This window comes from Hyperoodon ampullatus (genome assembly GCF_949752795.1).
Source record: "Hyperoodon ampullatus genome assembly, chromosome: 9".
Classification (NCBI taxonomy): domain Eukaryota; kingdom Metazoa; phylum Chordata; class Mammalia; order Artiodactyla; family Ziphiidae; genus Hyperoodon; species Hyperoodon ampullatus.
The window spans coordinates 19,573,574-19,587,098 of record NC_136922.1 but is presented as its reverse complement, the minus strand read 5'-3'; positions in this window follow the sequence as shown (position 1 = coordinate 19,587,098).

The window sequence follows — 13,525 nt, the reverse complement described above, 5'->3', positions numbered from 1 at the left end:
CGCCCGTCGGGGTTGCTCTCACTGCGGTAGGTAGGTAATATGACAGGCGGAATTGCATTCAGACCTAATTTAAGTTCCGAGTTCCACAGTTTTTACCTACAAGTATGTGGACTTAAGCAAGTTGCTCTCTTAGCCTCATTTTCCAGTCTTAAAAATAGAATTAAGACTCTATGTAAAACTCTCAACAGTGCCTGGCAAATAAACATGTTCTGTAGGGGCTACCCTTCTGGCTCAGTGGTTGCGAATCCACCTGCCAATGCAGGGGACACGGGTTCGAGCCCTGGCCTGGGAAGGTGACACATGCCGCGGAGCAACTAAGTCCGTGAGCCACAACTACTGAACCTGCGCTCTAGAGCCCACGAGGCACAACTACTGAGCCCACACACCTACAGTCCATGCTCCGCAACAAGAGAAGCCACCTCAATGAGAAGCTCACGCACCGCCAATGAAGAGTATCCACTGCTCCCCACAATCAGAGAAAAGCCCGTGCACAGCAACGAAGACCCAACACAGCCAAAAATAAATAAAGTTAAAAAAAAACCATGTTCTGTAGACATTGTTATTATTATTTCCCTCTTTAGAGCTACCTGGTAACTGACTTCTTATTTCCTCTGTGACCTGAATGGCTTTTTCCATCTTCTACACCTGTTTCTCTATATTATCCTTCTTAGCAAGCCTTTCCTTTAACCCATTGATATTTTTCCCATGCTCAGTAGGATGGGAGATGAGCTGACAGACCAGAACACCATGGGACACCCCCAGGGTTCCATGCAGTTGGGTGGAATTCTGTGCTCTGTAATTTGTTGGCCCCAAATTTCAGACTGGTAAGCAGAAGTCATGATCAAGGCCAAGACTTTTCTTTGTTCCAGAATCTAGAGGCTTCTGTGAATTTTTTTTAAGACTGATTTTATATTTGAGACAGGAGGAAAAATCGTAGAGGGACATGGTTTGTATCGGCATCTATGAATTCTTTTAAGGCTTTACATTGGAATTCATAGTTTCTAGCTGGGCAAGGTGATGTAGCCAATATTAAGACCTGGTCCCGGGGCTTCCCTGGTGGCACAGTGGTTGAGAGTCTGCCTGCCGATGCAGGGGACATGGGTTCGTGCCCCGGTCTGGGAAGATCCCACATGCCGCGGAGCGGCTGGGCCCGTGAGCCATGGCTGCTGAGCCTGCGCGTCCGGAGCCTGTGCTCTGCAACGGGAGAGACCACAACAGTGAGAGGCCCGCGTACCGTGAAAAAAAAGACCTGGTCCACTTGTCCTCCACTCCTTATTCCAATCCCCTCCTCCTGCCCCCACTCCCTTACACACACACACACACCCTCAGGACCCTATATTTTCTGCTCTCTCTCACTTCTAATCTCTAAGGTCAAGAAGTGCCATCATCAGCTTTTCAACCTGCCTGCCCCAAGTTCCATATATCAGGGCTTGCTTGAAGGGGCCTCTAACATGATATAATATAATATAATTATAACATGATATAATATATATAATTATAATATGCAGAAAGGTATAAAAAGGGGTTATTGTATTTTTAAAGTGTTTTTTAAAACAGGGCTTCAGAAAAAATGTACCATGTTAGAGCATGGAAAAAAAAGAAAAACAGCAATAATAAAGTGGCCAAAGTGCAAACATGGGGAAGGTAATCATAATTTACGTGAATAATCTTTGCTGCTTTAGGAAACAGAGAAATTGGATTTTTCTTACCTTTCCTGTCCCCAGCTTAAAATTCACTGATTAAAAGATTCACATATAAATTCAAAATATACCAAAGACCCATTTCCTAAAGCAGCCCCTTTTGATACCTTTTTGCATATTATATTCATGTTAAAGGTCCCTTCAAGCAAGCCCTGATATGTGGAGCTGAGAGAATGCTAAAGGATTGTGATAGGAATATCACAACCCTAGTGGGATCTTCAATTGAGGTTTAACTAGAGCTTTGTACTAAAATTAAAATTCTCACTTTATAAACTGTTTATTTCCCCATTCCTGCCTGCCTATCACTAAAGAGAACATTAAAGTTCTTGCTTGCTGGAGTTTCAGTTATCACTGCTGTGCTTGAAGGTCTACAGGCACTGTATTTGCTCTACTGACTGGACATTTCTGAAATAGTACCACTATCAGGTAGATCAGATTGTTGGCAAAAACTCTGGCACCAAAGACACTCAACAAATACATTTCATCACACTGACCCTGTACTAACAGCGACTTGCCGTGGATAACCTCATGGGAATGGAAGTTGAGAAAGAACTATTTCAAGGCTGCCAGTGCCTTAATCTCTGCTCTGTTCAAAATGCAAACGTGCTGCTTTTTATGCTCACAGTAGTAAAACAAATTTGAGGGATGGTATAATCCTGAGCCTGGGAAGGCAGAAAGAAAAGCGAGCAAGAGGAATCCCACAAAAAATGATCTACCGGCAAAATCGAGAGAAGAAAATGAATAAACACCTTCTTTTTAAAAAAGGGGCGAGATAGATATTGGAAACTCACCCAACCTCAACCATAGAAGGGCAAAAAATAACTTTTATTTGAAGCACCAACACTCACTTCTTTGTTAAGGAAACTAGAACAACACCCTGCAGACTTGCAGGCTCCGAAGTTATCAGGGAACTATTTCCTGGGAATATGCTCACCAGTTCCATGCAGCAGGCTTAACAAAGTCAGAATGAGCAGTGCAAATAAATTCTGTAAAGCAGATGAGAGCTCCATGCTTTGTTCTGACAACTACAATATTGATGTAATGGGAATTTCAGGATAGGCCTGATCAGTGCTGCCCAAACAGAGTTGGATGGCTTTGGTGGGGGACACCCTGACTCGTGTTTCCCAAACCAAGGGATCTCTCAACCCTCAAGGTCTCCTTGTGCTAATCTACCTGCTGGGATGACAGGCCCCTGTAGACACTCTCCCCCTGCTCAGAGAGTGAAAGAGGGATATCACAGTAAGATAGGGAGGTGGACTCGAGCCACAAGGACAGGGGGCCTGAGCCTGGCTTATCTTGACACTGGTTCTCCCAAGTAGCAATGGGACGGATTCCATGGCCTTGGTCTCCTGCTATCTGCTGCAAGTCTCTCTCTGTGACCCTGGGATCTTTCCTCATAACTGTTAGGGGGGGATCAGAAGAGAATGGGACTCCCAGTGATTTTCAGAACAGTGGGAAAGAGGCCCTCAGTCCCCTTGCTCTGTTAGTCATTACCAAATGGTTCTCAACGGGCGATTTAAGCAGTGTGGTAGCTTTGTTATGACTATACAGAGTGATGCCAAGCCTACTGAACAATTTTTTTATTGTGATTTATTTGTGTTCCTTAATTGAAACAAAATGGTACAGCATTCTATAATAATGGTCCCAAGCCCTACAGCTCATAATCATGTGCAACGCTACTTTTTTCTTTTATGGGGTCGGGCTATTTAAGTTCGTCCTAACTACTTGTAAGTCGGAGTGTGACATTCCAGATTGGATACAACCGAGAGAGCCCTGCAATGTTCATTTCTAAATCCAATCCTCACAGCCTTGTTATCTTTGTCAGAACAACCTAGTAACTGCTTCCTCAATGTTTTAATTTAGATTTCTGAGATACACGAGGAATTTAGATGTTATCCTCCACCCCACCCCACCTTAAAAATGTGGCAGAGCCTCGCTGTTTCTAGGACAAGCTAAAAAGAAACAGATCAAGCAGCAGTGAAGCCCTGAAATGTTATTCTAAGTCGTTTTCAGATTTCAGTCCTTCTGTACAATAGTTGGTCCTCACTCAGGGATAGACTGCTCTAGAAAACAGTCATGGCGTGGCCAAAGGATTCTGATGATGCTTGTCTAATGATAAACAGGAGGCAGCTCATTGTTTCAATTGTTCCAATTCTGTAGTTTCAGGGGGTCGTAAATGAAAAAGAAACATGAGAACAACTCCTATGGCTTTTACTATAAATCTTGAATGCAAACATTTTTTTTCAAGTCCCTTGCCCAAAACAATACATCATTTTATGTCTCCTTTGGAATGCCTATTGCTGTATGTATGTAGGTTAAAGAATCATTTGTGTGGGATTGAAAGGGGAGATCAAGTCATCCTATGAGTGAAGCCTGAAGCTTTCTGGATGAAGAATTGCAGTCCTTGCTTGCCCAGATTTCTATGGCAAAAATTCATCATAGCAATTCCATCCGACCATGCTTGGAGGCTAAAACACCTTTGCATTTTCCCCCCCATTTTGTCCTTGAGAAAATCAGGTGTCCATGGTTAGTGTATCTGGACACTAACCCAGATACCCAATCCAAATTTGGGAAAGACAAAGAACTATTGTGATAGGATAAATGCTTCCTTCTCCGGCGGCATGAGTAGTTTCACTCTCTTTGTTTCTCAGTTCACTGCTTTGGTGAGGTCTCTAGCAGCTGACAAACAGCCTAAAATTTAAGACAGTCTGCAAAGGTCAAGTCTGCTTTCCTTGCACTTTTTGTGAAAGAAGAGCCCAGGCATCTTGCCTTGGAAAAGTAACAAAACTGAACAAGAGGAGCTTAAGCATTTATCTAGTGGAATTCTTTTGCATCCTCGACAACATACTTCTATTGGTGCCTTTGTCACATTAGTGAGCTCCGTTGTCAGTAGAATCTTCCACGGTGTTTTGGATTCTGAGGCCCTGAGATATGATAAAGCAGTGCGTTTGAAATCTTCAAAAAGAAAAAAAGAAGAGAAAAAAAGGAGAAATCCAAACAAGGGAGAGGCAAAGAGAGTGGGGTAACAAAAAGAAAAACATGATACTTGCTGACTAAGCCAACTTCTAACTGTAGGGCCCTCCAAGTTGATTTCAAAAGCTAACTGCAAGGGTAACTATTGTGATCTTTGTAGGAAAATCCAATAAAGCTGTCAAATGGCTTCAGTATGAAGTGCTTTGTGGTTGAGGAGATGTCAATTTGTTTACTTTTAGATTAATTTGTGCCTTCAGTTTTTAAGGTGCCCTTTTTAGCTGTGAGAATCTAGCTTTTTTCCCATTATTTAAGCAAAGGAAATAGTTATAGTTTCTACACATTTCAACAGATAAGATCGGCAAGGAAGAGAATACGCATTATCTTCCTTTAACTGTCTCCTCAGTCTGTATCTTTTTAATTTCCCCCCAAAAGTATTTCAAGTTGGGAACACAGCAACCAGTCTTTGTGTGTGTGTGTGTGTGTGTGTGTGTGTGTGTGTGTGTACAGCAATGGATACTTCTTAAAATAAACTATCTCCCCTCAGGCCAATTTAAATCCCACCACACAGGTAGAACATGTTTGCCTACGAGTTGCAGCTGGCACACCAAAATGGAGCAAGATGCCAGCTCAGAACGGCAGGGATCAAATCCCAGGACACCAACAACTAGGGTAAGGAGAGACCTCCAAATCAAAAGTTCTTATTTGGGGACAAGGTTGAGGGTTATGAAGAAAGAAGAGAGTCCTTCAGGGAAAGAACATTTTTTCTGCTTCTAAGAAAAGGAGATATGCCAGATTCTTCCACTTAGACAGTCCATGTGGCTGCATATGCCACAGGACAACACAAATGGCTTGCTGACATTCTTACTCCATGTCAGCACTATATTTGTCTTTCCCTGAGGACCTTCAAAACCTTTAAAGAGAAAAAAATGGAATTCTGTTTTTCTATACTGTTTATGTCCACCTCTGTCTGGACTACACTTTTAAGTCTTTGGCTTTGCCTTTGTGCCATGGACACAACCCTCCAAAACTGCTTCTAATTATTATCATTATATATGCTCTGTACAGTCATTATATGCCGTGTATGGTCCTATGTGGAATAGCAAATAAATCCTTTAGTGTATGAACTGGATCAGTATGAGTTCAGATATTTACACACTTTGTATGAGCCTTAGATTTTACTAGAAGATGGAAATTGCAGCCATTGGTGTAGCACTAGCAAACCCAATGTCACAAGCAGCCAGGCACTAATTGTAATGCTGGTGAATGAGTTCCGAGGGCATGTAAAATAATTTTGATTTAAATTTAAACTCTTAGAAACGAAATGCCAGTACTTAAAGAAAAAGCGATATTCAAGTACATTTCAAAAAGACACTCCTCTACTTTTCATCATTCAGTGGTTGCTTGGTTTGTCACTCGAGTGGAAATCTCTGGTCCTCTTGCCCAGCATCCATTACCCTTCTTTTCATAACACCTCACAACCTCCTTAGGGGACTCTACCACCATGATCCCTGCCTCACTGCTCTCCCCAGCGCTCCTTCCACCCCTCGCCACCATGTGGTTTGAGGGAAATTGTCTCCAGCTCTGCCTGCCAAGATGAGCTTGTGACCCAGCATTGAGCAAAAAGAGTGTTTATCTCACTGGCCACAGCCATTGGTTCATGGATGAACATGAAACCCAGTCCAAGCAAATCAAACCCAGCACAGGGCTTCTGTGGGAAGGACTAAGAGATGTTGAGAGCATCGACCATATTACAGGCTTTGAGCTGCCAAGAAACCATCTTGCCATCAAGAAGAAAGTAGAAGGACTCGAAAGAAGTAGAAAGTTTCTGCATATTTTTCAGAGGCAGAGCCAACAAAACTTGCTGAGTTGACAGGATATTCTTATGACCTGGATGTAGGTGATGAGAGAAGGGAATACTCCTGAATGTTAGATTTTTTGCTGAAAAACTGGGTAAATGGTTTTTGCCATTTACTGAGCTGAGGAAAGATTGAAAGAGACACAAGATCAAGTGGTTGGGGGGAAATCAAGTGTTCTGCTCTTGTCAAGTTAAGTCAGAAATGTCTTTTAGACGTTCCAGTGGAGATGCCAATTTGGAAATCCAGGGAAGAGGCAGGTTTGAATAGATGGATTTGGAGCTCATCAGCACTAGGTCAGCATTTCAAGCCTTTGAGTCAGATAGTTGGATGAGATAGCTAGGCTGAGTTCTCAATGCTCACCCACATTTGTGTCCAGGGTGTGAAGGAGGATCTGACAGACAGATTAAGATGTGGTTCCTGCTGAAATACTTTAATGGTGCCTCCTGGCTCTCAGAATAAAGTCCGAGCTTCTTTACATATTAAACAATTCACGATCTGTCCCTGGTGTCTTTCCATCCTCTCTTCTCTTCCTTCCTTCCTAGAACTTGAATTCTAGACACTTTGACTCCCTGCAAGCCCTTGACTAAGTTGGCTCAGTTTTCCCCTAGGACTCTGACTGACCTGTCTGGTCTGTTGTACATGTCCTTCCATTCCAGTCCAGGACACTCTTGGTTTTGTCACAGGTTAATTTGGAAGTCACTCCTTTTTCTGACTCCCTCCCCAGGTTTAGATTGGGTCCCACTTAGGTGTTCCTCTGGACAATGTGTTATTATCGTCAGTCTACCTGTCTGGATTGTAAACAATCCTTGGGATCAGGGGCTCTGACTTGTTCACCTTTGTATCCCCAGGATCCATAATGGGAACTAGCTCCTAGTAAGTGTTTGAAAAACGTGCTCCAGTATGGTGCATATCTGACCATTGGTTTTTTGTTTGTTTGTTTCCCTGAAGCCATCAAATGCTCTGGAAGAGATTCAACTGGTCCCATGTTGAGGATCCTACGGTTCTCAAATGTTAGCATGCATCAGAGTTAGCTGGAAGGCTTGTTAAAAGGCAGAAAGCTGTACTTCACCCCTAGAGTTTCTGATTCAGTCGGTCAAGGGTGGGAACTAAGAATCTGCATTTTTAACAACTTCTCAGGTAGTGCTGGGGCTGCTGGTCCAAGGACTACCTGTTGCCCTATGAAGTTTCTTTGGTAAATCATTCCCTTTCTCCATTCACCTCGGCCTTATGCCTATTAAGTCAGCCCTAAAACTTGGAGATGCTTCAGATTTGAACTAAATGAAGCTGTGCAAAGGTGACTTGATCCTACAGTGTGACACCAGATACCCATATGACGAGGCTCTTCTCTTGCCTAAGATATATGCCTAAGTGACAGTTACCTACTTTATGCAAAAGCTCCCTAAACCTCCTCCATGTAAAATGGCATTGAAACACTCCTTTGGCCAAGCCTGATTAAACACACACTTTCCCTACCTCTCAGGTTGTGCTAAGAGATACCCAGTGCTAACTGTGTGTTATTTGAGTTGGAGCTGGGTCAACATATGAACCTGAGACATCCGAAGACTAGTCTCAGTGAATAAATGAGTATGTGCACAGCTTTACCTGGGAATGGATCTGTATCAGATACCTCATGGACGCACCTTAAGGCCTCTCAGACCCACTTCTTAATCCAGCCACTGCTGCAGTAACCAATTTGGTGCAAGCTTCAACCAGCCTTTTAGGTCCAATCTGACCAGACCAGGTCCCCGTTGCCCTGGTGCTTTGCTGACACCATGGAAGGGGGACCTGCAAGATCTTATTCTGTACTCATGCCTTTACTACTCTGAAGTTCAGAGATCAACAGATAAATGCTGTCTCCTTTCGTCCTTGGACACACCTTTGTAAGACTCCTTAGAAGGTTCCCTGAACCTGAGCGCCAGCCTCTGGAGGCTGACTTGATCATGCATCCCTGAGTTGGATTTCTCTTCCTCCATCACAATCTCTGGACCCTCACTCTTGCTCCCTGGGATCACATTCTCAAATCAAATACCATTAAATAAACTACTTGTCTCAGCTTTCGGGGGACTCCAGGCTAAGTTATAGCTCAAGGCAAAAAGTTGTATTGAGAGGTGAGGGTTTTGCTTCCATAGGTCTGGAAGACCCATGTGCATTGCAAAGCCAAACTGTAGAGACATGTGGATAGAGATAGATATGACTGCTTGTCCCTTAACTACATGGTTGGTATCCTCTTACTTAAGTGGTTTGAAAACTTTACAAATAATTCTGTGTACAAGTTTAGAGCACTGTTTATGAAATCCACTGTTGATTTGAGAAGACATGTAACAGATTTACTGGGCAGAGAGAAAAGAAAATCGTTTTTTTCTTTTTTTTTTTTTTGCCAAACCTTTGGCAATTTGGGAGCAATAAAAATATCCACCTGTAGCTAAACATGGGTATTATTAACAATAATAAAATAATAGTATTTGGACTGAAGTTTGAAGGATTTTCTCATTGAAATTGTGAGTCATAATTATGATTTCTTTCAGTTGTAGAACAGTTTGTACAACCTCAATATTTTCAAAGCATGCTGGAATTTCGGTTGACCTTCTCAGCCAGTTTTGGAGTTAGGTAAGGTGGGTATTAGTTTTTTCATCTGTGAAATGAAGTAGCAGAAGCTGAACTAGGTTGCCACCCGGACCCCCCAAAAAGGTCCCTTCTAGCTTCTAAAATTCTATGATTTTATGTTAAGGGTAAGAAAATGGAGAAGGTAAGTAGCTGACTTAAACTTTTAGAGCCAGTTAGTGTGAAGAAGAATGAAAATCCAGGTTTCCTGTCTCTAGGGTTAAGGTTACAGATGCTTAAAAACTACCACATGAGGGTTGACAACACACTTACTGCCCTTGGGCCAAAGTCCCAGTGATGATTCCGGGAGCCCACTGCTCTCTCTATGGGGCTTCAAGGGAACATGTCTTGCCTCTCCATAATATTGCTACAGTAATTGTAAATCAGCACAGCACATTGTCCAGAATGGCTAGATGAAAAACTGCTACATTAAATTCATAATAAGAAAGCAAGCAAGAAACATCTAAAAGTTCAGGTTGAACGCTCTTCTGTCTTGAAAATTATTGTATAGAGACTGAAGATTGTTTGCCGGCCATTCTTTTCTAAGGCAAACACAGCCCGTGAAGGAGGTTTATCACCCTGGTATTTTCTAACTGGCGTTCTTTCCATGGCAGCCAGATCTACCACGCACAGGACATGCCCTCCTGCTAACACGCAGAATCCGGTTCCCACATGGGTGACCAGATGTCCTGGATTAACCAGAATGACACAGGAGCCGGAGCTACTGTCTGCCCGGTTGTGTGCAGACATTCAGGAGGGAGTGTCCTTCAGAGCAAGGATCTTGGAACCCTTTGAAGGGGAGACACTCATGCCTTTCACCATTTTGGTCCCAGGAGGATGAGGAATGAATCTCTCTGGGCCAGCCCCGGGGAGTACTTGATTGCCTTTGTTTGAAAGGAAATGTTTCCAGTTCTATAAAGAGCTTGCCTTTATTCCTAAGAAGAAAGGAATGATACAAGCTTACACATTTTGTCAGACTCCTAAAGGGGGCATTCCTGAAAGTTTGCCACTTCGGATAGATTACTAAGAGATTCCAGGGAGAGGAGGCACAGAGGCAAGGACAATAGATGCTGGTCCAGAGGGGATGTTGTCTTCTGCACATCAACACAGGACAGAGTTCTCAGAAATAGGGGGAACTGGGGACTGAGGTAAAGATTCCAGAGAATGGCTAAAGTGTCATCTATTTACTGGGCTTCTCCAGGACCCAGAAGGCACTGTCGAAATCATCATTAATCACTGCTTCTCTTTCCGAAGTGGAAATGTGTTTTCCATAAGCCAGTTCTCATGAATAGGGCTGATTACAAAGCTGTAAAAGCCAGACATGAATTAGTGTACAGAGTCCCCCAAGTCCTAAATGCCACACCAAGGCAGGACTTTTAAGTGCAATTATAACTTCTGGAACCAGCATAACACGATGTTCTGCATTTGAAAATCTGGGAAAGTATCTGCATGAATTTCTTATTCCATTTGCTATTTGCATACTTGCAAAATGTAAAAACCTGCTTTGGCATATGTCAGAAAAACTATAAAATCCCTTTCAGGATAATGGAAGTAAAAAAAAGTGTAAAATGTAGTGTAAATATTTGTGTCAAAGCCTTGATAAGGGCAGTGACACTCCCCCCCCCTTTTTTATTAATAGTTTCTTGCTCTTCTTAGCACAGTTGTTTCAATGGCCAAGCAGTTACTAGAGAAAGTGACAATTACTCTAAAACTTATTAGGGAGACTCTGCTCTAATTAAATGGCAGAGTTGAGACTTTGCCTTAGCCAATCAGATGTTAGCACTGGTTAAACTCCTACTGGGTTCTGATGGGCTACGGGTTATTACTAGGCTAAAACTCTAATGGAGACTCTGGGTCCTGACACTGCCCATCGCCCACTCACTCCAGCTCCTTTCTCCAGCAGCCGCTGAGTTTCAGTCAGTAATTTTTTTCTAGGCTTCAGTTAAGGAAGGATAAGCAGACTCATTTTGCTTATTTTACTTTGACGTCTCAGCATTGTAGATTTGCTACCAAGTCTACAACTTACGATGGTTATTTAGACGTGAGTACTTAGGGGTGGTTGGTTAGTGAGGGCAGTTCGTTGGATTTTGATCTTTTTATTTTCCTTTTGCATTAGATTTCCAGGCATATAGACAATAAACCCCTTGAGAACAAAGTCCAAGACTCTTTTGCATGCCCAGGAATGGGCACCAAGCAATGGTATTTGAATGAATAACAAAGAATGCATGAGTCAAAGGATTGGAAAGCCCACCTTGAGAAAAGCCTCCTGGGACCTTGCACTGGACTCTTTACTGAGCACATGGGCATCTCCTATCACCAAACCTCCTGCATGCCAGGCTCTGTTCTGAGCACTGTGGATATAAATACAGGAGCTGTCTTTGATTCATCTAACTCACTGAGATGCTAACTACCACTGGAGGGCAAAAGACACATCGGTGGCTCCAATGCTGGATGTTGGGGGCCATAATGGAAGAGAGAGCCAGAGCTCCAGAGCAGCTCCCAAGGCCCCAGCTCAGCACCGAGCAGTTCAGCCACAAGGGGGTTGTCCTCCATCAACAGACTCCCTTCTGATCACCGGCCTTTTCTAGGGACAGAGGACATGACTTGTGAAGCTCCCGAACCCAGAGCTTTCATAATAGGCAGGGTCATGGTATACTCACACTATTTTTAAAATAACCTATTTTTTAAATAACCTATTTTTAAAATAACTTTTCCCTTAATTACAAATGGAATGACATACATGTTCATTGTAGGAAACTTGAGGTCACCCAGCTGGTACTGCCTGACCCTGCTACTCTTGTGAGCATGCTTTATAAGTCTTACCAATTATTATTAACAGTGATGATTGGGCAGAAAGTGTGCCCCATCTATGGACTAGGCAGTAGCCCTGTAAGGTGGTCTGGCGTCCAAGCTCTGGCCAGCAGAGATGGTGATGATTATCTAGATAGGAATTTAACCTGTAGAGAGGGCTGTCTGTTGACAGAAAGGGAGAAGCAGAAGGCAGAGATTAGCTGGGTCAGTAAGATGGGAGAACATGAGAAGGGAATCAAGACTAAGCATAATGGTAGCTGAAATGTACTGAGTATTTTATGTCAGGCACTCTGTTAAGTGCACTTCACATGAATTAGCTCACTTAAAACTCACAGCATCTCTCAGGGGTAGAATTATTTTCTCTATTTTCCAGATGAGGAAATGGAGGAAGACAGAGGTGAATTGACTTGCCCAAGGTAACACTGATGGAAAGTGGCATAGCTGAGATATAAGCGCAAAGAGTCTGGTTTTAAAGTCCAAGCTCTTACCATTACACCCCACTGCCCTGCAATGGAATACATGCATATGTATGTATGTCTATGTGTGTGAATGTATATGCATATGTTGATATTGATGTATCGTCAGTGGAAACCGGCTGGAGATTAAGTGACCAGATTATCTCAGTCAGTAGATCCAGAACACTCTGCAGGTTCCTCAGTCATATCTCATAGTCTGGGTAGTAGCTACTATACCTACCCAAGTCCCGAGTAGATGATCAACCATCCTAGTTTCCCAGGGTATTCCCGGTTTTACCACTGAAAATCCCTTGTTTGGTGGATTCTGATCTTCCTCATTTCTCTCCACTTCTTACAATAGGATCCTGCTAATTAGAAAAGCCTGACTCTCTCTCCTTTGTAACCTTAGAAAGTCTGATTAACATCTGTGCTTCTGGTCACTGGATTCCCTTTGCAAATCCTCTCTCCTCAGAACTGCATTGTTCATCCTGTCCTTCTGGATTGACCATGAAAATAAGAATTCACTCTCCCCACCTCCTCCATCTCTGCAGGATCCCCTCAGGCTCCCCCACCCCCACCACTTGGTAACAACAACGATTGACCACATGCTGACAAAGCCCTTTCCTTATAGATCACCTAAACTGATCCCCTTTGTGTCTCTGAGGTAGGCAGGGGAGGGAATCCACTTGGAGAATGACCTTCAGGGTGTGTTGATTTCATTTTCCCATCCGTTGCAGAAATTCTCTCCTCTCCTGTTCCTCCCTTCCAACTCCTGTATGCTGAATCCTTCTTTTCATTTTCCACAGCTTTAATTTCTAGAAAGTTCTCCCTTCTGTTAATGTGAAAAATGACAAATCCCAGTTCTGCTTTCTGCAGTCACCAGGAATAAAGCTTGCACCAGTAGAATAATGGTCTCCTCCATGGAAGCCGCAGAGATCACACACACTGGAAGGAAAGATGAATCTAGAGGCTGATGGGATGCCCCAGGTGTATCCAGGGAAATGGAGGGTGTGGGTTTCAGAAGCAACGTGAGAGCCTCAGGGAAAGTTATAAGTAGCAGGAGAACACCTTAGAGGTCAGCATGCTCATTTTGCAAATGAGCTGTCTGAGGCCCAAGGAAAGGACAAGA